This window comes from Manis javanica, chromosome 11 (genome assembly GCF_040802235.1).
Source record: "Manis javanica isolate MJ-LG chromosome 11, MJ_LKY, whole genome shotgun sequence".
In the NCBI taxonomy this organism is placed as follows: domain Eukaryota; kingdom Metazoa; phylum Chordata; class Mammalia; order Pholidota; family Manidae; genus Manis; species Manis javanica.
The window spans coordinates 23,601,968-23,611,789 of record NC_133166.1 but is presented as its reverse complement, the minus strand read 5'-3'; positions in this window follow the sequence as shown (position 1 = coordinate 23,611,789).

Sequence of the window (9,822 nt, the reverse complement as noted above, 5' to 3'; positions counted from 1 at the left end):
AAATGACAACAACAACACAAAGCCCCAACTTCTATGGGAAGCAGCGAAAGCCATCCTAAGAGGAAAGTATATAGTGATCCAGGCACACTTAAAGAAGGAAGAACAATCCCAAATGAATAGTCTAACATCACAATTATCGAAACTGAAAAAGAAGAACAAATGAGGCCTAAAGTCAGCACAAGGAGGGACATAATAAAGATCAGAGAAGAAATAAACAAAATTGAGAAGAATAAAACAATAGCAAAAATCAATGAAACCAAGAGCTGGTTCTTTGAGAAAATAAACAAAATAGATAAGCCTCTAGCCAAACTTATAAAGAGAAAAAGAGAATCAATACACATCACCAGAATCAGAAATGAGAATGGAAAAATCATGACAGACTTCACAGAAATACAAAGAATTATTAAAGACTACTATGAAAACCTATATGCTGACAAGCTGGAACACCTAGAAGAAATGGACAACTTCCTAGAAAAATACAACCATCCAAGACTGACCAAGGAAGAAACACAAAAGTTCAAAAACCAATTATGAGCAAAGAAATTGAAACAGTAATTTAAAAACTACCCAGGAAAAAAACCCTAGGCCAGACGGATTTACCTCGGAATTTATCAGACATATAGAGAAGACATAATACGCATTCTCCTTAAACTTTTCCAAAAAATAAAAGAAGAGGGAATACTCCCAAACTCATTCTATGCAGCCAACATCACTCTAATAGCAAAACCAGGCAAAGAACCCGCCAAAAAAGAAAATAACAGACCAATATCCCTGATGAATATATAGGCAAAAATACTCAATAAAATATTACCAAACTGAACTCAAAAATATATCAAAAGGATCATACACCATGACCAAGTGGGATTCATCCCAGGGATGCAAGGATGGTACAACATTCGAAAATCCATCAACATCATCCGCCACATCAACAAAAAGAAGGACAAAAACCACATGATCATCTCCATAGATGCTGAAAAAGCATTTGACAAAATTCACCATCCATTCATGATAAAAACTCTCAGAAAAACAGGTATAGAGGGCAAGTACCTCAACATAATAAAGGCCATATATGATACACCCACAGCCAACATCATACTGAACAGTGAGAAGCTGAAAGCTTTTCCTCTGTGATCAGGAAAAAGACAGGGATGCCCACTCTCCCCACTGCTATTTAACATAGTACTAGAGGTCCTAGCCATGGCAATCAGACAAAACAAAGAAATACAAGAACTCCAGACTGGTAAAGAAAAAGTTAAACTGTCACTATTTGCAGATGACATGATATTGTACATAAAAAACCCTAAAGACTCCACTCCAAAACTACTAGAACTGATATCGCAATACAACAAAGTTGCAGGATACAAAATTAACACACAGAAATCTGTGGCTTTCCTATACACTAACAATGAACCAATAGAAAGAGATATCAGGAAAACAACTCCATTCACAATTGCATCCAAAAGAATAAAATACCTAGGAATAAATCTAACAAAAGAAGTGAAATACCTATACCCTGAAAACTAGACGAGAAATTAAAGGGGACACTAACAAACGGAAACTCATCCCATGCTTTTGGCTGGGAAGAACTAATATCGTCAAAATGGCCATCCTGCTGAAAGCAATATACAGGTTTGATGCAATCCCTATCAAATTACCAGGAACATTCTCCAACGAACTGGAACAAATAGGTCAAAAATACATATGGAACTACCAAAGACCCCGAATAGCCAAAGCAATCCTGAGAAAGAAGAATAAAGTGGGGGGAATCTCACTCCCCAACTTCAAGCTGTACTACAAAGTCATAGTAATCAAGACAATTTGGTACTGGAACAATAACAGAGCCACAGAACTGTGGAACAGAATAGAGACTCCAGACATTAACCCAAACATATATGGTCAATTAATATTTGATAAAGGAGCCATGGACATACAGTGGGGAAATGACAGTCTCTTCAACAGATGGTGCTGGCAAAACTGGACAGCTACTTGTAGGAAAATGAAACTGGACCATTATCTAACCCCATACACAAAAGTAAATTCAAAATGGATCAAAGACCTGAATGTAAGTCATGAAACCATAAAACTCTTAGAAAAAAACATAGGCAAAAACCTTTTAGACATAAACATGAGTGACCTCTTCTTGAACATATCTCCCTGGGCAAGGAAAACAACAGCAAAAATGAACAAGTGGGACTATATTAAGCTGAAAAGCTTCTGTACAGCAAAAGACACCAACAATAGAACAAAAAGTTACCCTACAGTATGGGAGAATATATTTGTAAATGACAGATCCGATAAAGGCTTGACATCCAAAATATATAAAGAGCTCACCAACATCAACAAACAAAAAACAAATAATCCAATTAAAAAATAGGCAGAGGAACTGAACAGACAGTTCTCCAAAAAAGAAATACAGATGGCCAACAGACACATGAAAAATTGCTCCACATCGCTAATTATCAGAGAAATGCAAACTAAAACTACAATGAGGTATGACCTCACACCAGTAAGGATGGTTGCCATCCAAAAGACAAACAACAACAAATGTTGGCGAGGCTGTGGAGAAAGGGGAACCCTCCTACACTGCTGCTGGGAATGTAAATTAGTTCAACCATTGTTTGAAAGCAGTATGGAGGTTCCTCAAAATGCTCAAAATAGACTTACCATTTGACCCAGGAATTCCACTCCTAGGAATTTACCCTAAGAATGCAGCACTCCAGTTTGAAAAAGACAGATGCACCCCTATGTTTATCACAGCACTATTTACAGTAGCCAAAAATTGGAAACAATCTAAGTGTCCATCAGTAGATGAATGGATAAAGAAGATGTGGTACATATACACAATGGAATACTACTCAGCCATAAGAAGAGGGCAAATCCTACCATTTGCTGCAACATGGATGGAGCTGTAGGGTAATATGCTCAGTGAAATAAGCCAAGCGGAGAAAGAGAAATACCAAATGATTTCACTCATCTGTGGAGTATAAGAACAAAGGAAAAACTGAAGGAACAAAACAGCAGCAGAATCACAGAACCCAAGAACAGACTAACAGGTACCAAAGCTAAAGGGGAGTGGGGAGGATGGGTGGGTAGGGAGGGATAAGGGGGGGGAAAAAGATAGGGGGTATTATGATTAGCATGTATAATGTGGGGGGTGGGAGAAATGGGGGGCTGTGCAACACAAAGACAAGTAGTGTTTCTACAACATTTTGCTATGCTGATGAACATTGACTGTAATGGGGTTTGTGGGGGGGACTTGGTATAGGGGAGAGCCTAGTAAACATAATATTCTTCATGTAATTGTAGATTAATGATAAAAAAAGAGAAAGAAAAGGGGGATTACTCCCTGATATTATAAAACTAACTGCAAATCAATGATTAATGCATGCTTTACGTAATCTTAATTTTGATCTTTTAAAGGGTGTCAGATGATCAACTATGGAAGTACATTTTTCTGATAATATTCTTTTCTCTTAAAAAAAAAAGCAATTACTGTGTGGTGATCTCCAATAGGTTCTTCACAATGGTATAAAGGTCATATCAAAGTGAGGGCAAAGGGTTTGTTTGTGTTTATACAGAGGATCAAAGCCTAATTTGGCTACCCAGAAAATGAACTAAGATATGATATGAAGAAGAACTTCCAACATCAACATCCTCGGGAAGAGTCATTCCAGAAGATGATCATCAAAAAACTTCAACAAAGATCCTGGCACTGTTGCAGTTGTAGCTGCATTCATCCCACCGGTACCTGGACTTGCCATTGGAATGAAGAAGGAGATATCTAAGCTGGCCTGTGCATACAGTAAAACAGCAAATTTGACTGGATCTATACTGTCAGAACTCAACCAAGAATTAGGAGAAGTGCAAGTTGCAGTGCTCCAAAATCATCCGACTATAGGCTATCTACTGTTAAAAGAACATATGGGATGTGAACAGTTCCCAGGAATGTGTTGTTTTAATTTGTCTGATTTTTCTCAAACTATTCAAATTCAGTTAGACAATATCCATCATATCATTGATAAGTTTTCACAAATGTCTAGGGTACCTAACTGGTTTTCTTGGTTTCACTGGATATGGCTGGTAATTGTAGGTCTGCTTTTGTTATGTAACTGTATTCCTATTATGTTAATGTGTATATGCAATTTAATTAGTAGTTGAAAACCTATAGATGCTTATGTTACTCTACAAGAAGATATGTCAAAGAAATAATCAATCCTCCCATGTTTTCTTCCATCTGCAACCTCTATAGCTTCTCTTCTTCCTTCCTAATTACAACACTTTAGTAGAATTCGTGCCTCATATAGAAAATTACCAAGGATCATAATTTTTCCAAGTGGTAAAGTTACCTCAAGACAAATGCTGGGCATAGAGGCAACAGGGCATAAATCTACAAAGAAGTAAAAATCTAACCTTTTCAAACAATATGGCTTCTCTCTCACTTACCAACTTTACATTTCCCTGTATGGCCCCGGAAGATTGCTGGTTAGCCAGAGACGGGTAAGATTCCTCAAGGGAGGAACAATCTAAGACAGGCACAGTCACAAGGGGGCCATCAGTTGAGAAATTGGGGATCAACAGAGGTGAGTCTTAGAACCTCACTCCCCCTGTTTTGAGAGAAATCTTCTGCATCTGTGGATGTTTTGTTGCCCTTGTCTAGCTTGGATTAATACTTAGTCTATAGGCACAGACCTGATCATCTACATTTGCCCTCTTACATCACTAAATTATGTTTTCTACCTTATCTTGCATCTACCTACCACTTCAGCATTTTATTTAAATGATAATAATAAAAATAAAAATAATAATAATAATAATAATAAAAGAGGGAGAAATGTGGGGTTCACATATAAATCTAGTATAAAAATCCAACAAATAATCATATCTGACTTGATTGTTTATAGTTCATGATGCATGATCAAAAGGAAAGTTTCTGTGATATGACTGCCCTTGCACGGTTCACCATGTAGGAACGTATTCACTACGTAAGAACATGTTCACCATGTAAGAACTTGTTCGTTATGCTTCAGAGGATTGCAGACTGTTGAGAATTAGGCTCGGGGTTGATTAATGATTGTGCATTCAGTTCCCTATACAGAATTTTATTGTTGTTAACAACCATTTGATCAATAAATATGAGAGATGCACTATCAAGAAAAAAATAATAATACTACGAACAATTATACTCCAACAAATTGGACAACCTAGCAGAAATGCATAAATTCCTAGAAACATAAAATCTACCAATATGGAATTATGAATATATAGAAAACATGAACAGACTGATGACTTGTAAGGACATTGAATCAATAATCACAAAACTCCCAGGAAACAAAATTCCAGGGAGAGCTTCACTGATGAATTCTAAGAAATATTTAAAGAATATCAATCTTGTTTAAACTCTTCCAGAAAATAGAAGTGGAGTAAACACTTCAAAAGTCATTTTATGAATCCAGCATTACCCTGATATCTAACTAGAGAAGAACACCACAAGAAAAGAAAATTATGGGCTAATATCTCTGATTTACATAGATGCAAAAATCCTCAAGAAAATATTTAAAAAACTGAATTTGAAAATACATTAAAAGGATGATTCACCATTAACAATTGGGATTTATTCCAGGGATAAAAGGAGGGTTTAATATATTAAAATCAATTAATGTGATACACATTAACAAAAGGAAATAAGCCATGTATCATTTTAAAAGATGCAGAAAAAAACATTTGACAAAATACATCATTTCATGATAAAACGTCTCAATAAAGTGGGTTTAGGGAGAACATGCCTCAACATAATAAAGGCTGTATATGTATATGACATACCCATAGCTAACATCATACTAACTGGTGAAGAGCTGGAAGCTTTTCCTGGAAGGTCAAGAAAAAGACAAGGATGCTCAGTGTCACCACTTTTATTCAACATAGTACTGGAAATCCTAGCTACAACAATCAATAAAGAAAATTAGATAAAAAGGCATCAAAATTTGTAAAGAAAAAGGAAAATTGTCACTATGTGTAGATGACATGATAGAAAGAAATAAAATTGTCACTGTTTGCAGATGACATGACACTGTATATGGAAAACCCTACAGACTCCAACACAAAACTATTAGGACTAATAAATTAATTCAATAAAGGCACAGGATACAAAATCATACACAGAATTCTGCTGTCTATATATTAAGAGTAAGGTAGCAGAAGGAGAACTTAAGAAAAGAATTCCATTTACAATGGTATCAAAAAGAATGAAATACCTAGGAATAAATTTAAACAAAGATGGGAAAGATTTGTATTCTGAAAACTGTAAGATTATGATAAAAGAAATTGGAGATGAAACAAATAATGGAAATAAAGACCATGTTCATGGATTAGAGGTATTAATATTGTTAAAATGTCCATACTACCCAAAGAAATCTACTGATTTAATGCAATCCCTATCAAAATACCCAGTGACATTTTTCACAGAACTAGAACAAAGAATTCTAAAATGTATGGGGCCAAAAAAGACTGAATAGCCAAAGCAGTCTTGAGAGAGAAGAACAAAGCTGATGTTATCACACTCCCTGATTTCAAACTATACTACAGAGCTACAGTAATCAATATAGCATGGTACTGGCACAAATATAGATACATAGGCCGGTGGAACAGAATAGAGAGCCCAAAAACAACTCCATGCATATATGGTCAATTTATCAGTTAAAAAGGAGGCAAGATATACAATGAGGAAAAGATGGGCTCTCCAATAAAAGTTGGGGAAACTGGACAGCTGTATTCAAAAGAATAAAACTGGGACACTGTGTATGTGGGACACACATACACAACTTCAAAATGATTAAAGACTTGAACATAAGCCTGGAAACCACAGAACTCATACAAGAAAACATAAACAGTAAACTCTGGGGCCTCAGCCTTGCAAATTTCTTTTTAGATGTGTCCCTCCAGCCAGGGGAAGCAAAGCAAAACAAATAAAGTGAGAGTACATTAAATGAAAAAACTTCTACACATTGAAGGAAACCACTAACAAAATGAAAGGGCAACCTACTGAATGAAAGTATTTGCAAATGATATATATCTAATAAAGGGTTAATATCCAAAATATATAAAGAACTCATACAACTCACCAAAACACCAAATGGTCCAATTTAAAAATGGGCAGAGGATCTGAATAGACATTTTTCCAAAGAAGACTTATAGTTGGCCACCAGGCATATGAAAAGGTGCTCAATATCATTAAACATCAAGAAATGAAAATCAAAACCTCAGTGAGATATCACCTCATAGTTGTTAGAGTGACAATTATAAAAAAGACACGAAGCAACACTTGTTCATTGTTTGTGAGGATTTGGAGAAAAGGGAACCCTTGTACACTGTTTGTGGAATGTAAATTTGTGTAAGTCACTGTGGAAAACAGAACAGAGCTTCCTCAAAAAATTCAAAATAGAACTACTCTATAATCCAGTCATTCCAATTCTGGGTATTTACCTGAAGAAAAGAGAACACTAATTTGAAGAGATGAATGTGTCCTTCATCTTGTTCATTGCAGCATTATTTACAACACCCAAGATATGGAAACAATCTAAGTGTCTACCTGTGAATGAAAGGATAAAGAAAATATATACATACAATGGAATATTATTTGGCCATAAAAAAGAATGCTATCTTGCCATTTGCAGCAACATGGATCGACCTTGAAAGCCTTGCTCTAAGTGAAATGAGTCAGAGAAAGATAAATACCTCATGATCTCATTTACACATGGAACAACAACAAAAAATCACCCAAAAAAACCCAGGTTCTAGATACAGAGAACAATTTAGTGGTTGTCAGAGGTGTTGGGGGAGGGTGGGCAAAATGGGTGAAGGGGATCAAAAGTTACAAAATTCCAGTTATAAAATGATGTGTTGGGATATAATCGTAGCATTGTTAGTGTTGTTTATAATAATGTATTGCATATTTGAAAGTTGCTAAGAAAATAGCTCTTAAAAGTCCTCATCACACAAAACATTTTTTGTAATTATGAATGGTGTGAAAAGTTAACTATACCTATTTTGTTGATCATTTTCCAATATATACAAGTATTGAATAATTATGTTGTATACCTGAAACTATTATTATGAAAAAAAAATTTTAAGTTCAATTTACCTGTATAGTCTTCCTACCCAAATTCTATAATCTCACTATAATAAAAAAAAGAATAAAAGACAGATCTCAACTGAGAGACATGTTAACAATATATTTAGACAATATTGATTAAAACTGAAGAATATCAAAAACAAGAAAGGTCAGAGAGATGGTCATAGCCAAGAGTAGCCTAAAGAGAAATGTCTTCTAAATGAAACGTAGTATCTTAAATAGGATCTTTGAAGAGAAACAGGATATCAGGTGAAATCTAAGGAAGTCTGAATAAAGGATGGATAAGTTAGTTTATAATAACTTATCAATATTGTTTCATTAATCATACAAAACATAATAAAGGTAAGAAAATAGGGGAAACTGTTTTGTTAACAACTGCCTACTATTTAATATTTCTTAAAATATGAAATTGTTCTAGAAAGTAAATTTATAAAAGAAATACTTTGTATATTAATTTTCAAGTTATATGTTTGGATTGATAATGGTATTAAAAATCCTCTAAGAACTTCTAATAGAATTACCACAGAACCTCACATCAGGTAGGATGGCCACTTTCCAAAAGACAAGAAACAACAAATGCTGGCGAGGATGTGAAGAAAACAGAACTCTCCTACACTGTTAGTGTGAATGTCAATTGGTGAAACTGTCATGGGAAGCAATATGGAGGGTCCTCAAAAACTAAAAATAGAAATAACATTTGACCCAGTAATTCCACTCCTAAGAATTTGCCTGAAGAAAACAAGATCCCTGATTCAAAAAGACATATGCACCTCTATATTTATTGCTGCATTATTTACAATAGCCAAGATATGGAAGCAAACTAAATGCCCATCCATACATGAATGAATAAAGAAGATGTGGTACATACACACAATTTAATATTACTCAGCCATAAAAAGGAAAGAAATCCTGTCATTTGCAACAAAATGGATGGATCTAGAGGGTATTCTGCTGAGTGAAATAAATCAGGCAGAGAAAGGCAAATACCAAATGATTTCACTCATTTGGTGGAATACAAAAACTAAGTGAGATAGAAGGAACAAAAAACACAGTAGACTCATAGACAGTGAGAAGGGACTAGTGGTTACCAAAGGGGGAGGAGGGTTGCTTGGGGGGCGGTGGGAGAAGGGTGTTAAGGGACACTATAATTCTCAATCATAACAAAGTAGGTCACTGGGATGGTAGTAAAGCATGGAGGATACAATTAATGACTTCATAACATCTTACTATGTTGATAGTCACTGCAGTAGAAGGGGTGAGGACTTGATAAACATGGGTGAATGCTGAACCACTGTTTTGATATGTGAAACCATCATAAGATAGTACATCAATGATAATTTTAAAAAAAGAATTACCATAGATTTCTTTTCATGTAGAATAAATCTTTAAAAACCATGAATCCATATTAACTGTAAGCATTTATATTCTCATTGAAATAAAATAGGCCTGTAACAAGGCTTGCTTGGTGGTAGATGGTTTTTGTATCTGAGCATCTTGAAAGAAGCAAGAGAGAAATGGAGCAGGAAAAAGTGAGGGGGTGGTTAACAGTATTACAGCCCCAGCCCATAATAGGAAGAAAGCAGGGCTGGTGGAGAGAGCACTGTCCCTGGCTGGATTCCTGGTGTAAGTGCTTCCCTCAGGGGCACACTTGACAGAGGATAAACAGCCCTGGCATGCAACAAGCTGAATTACAG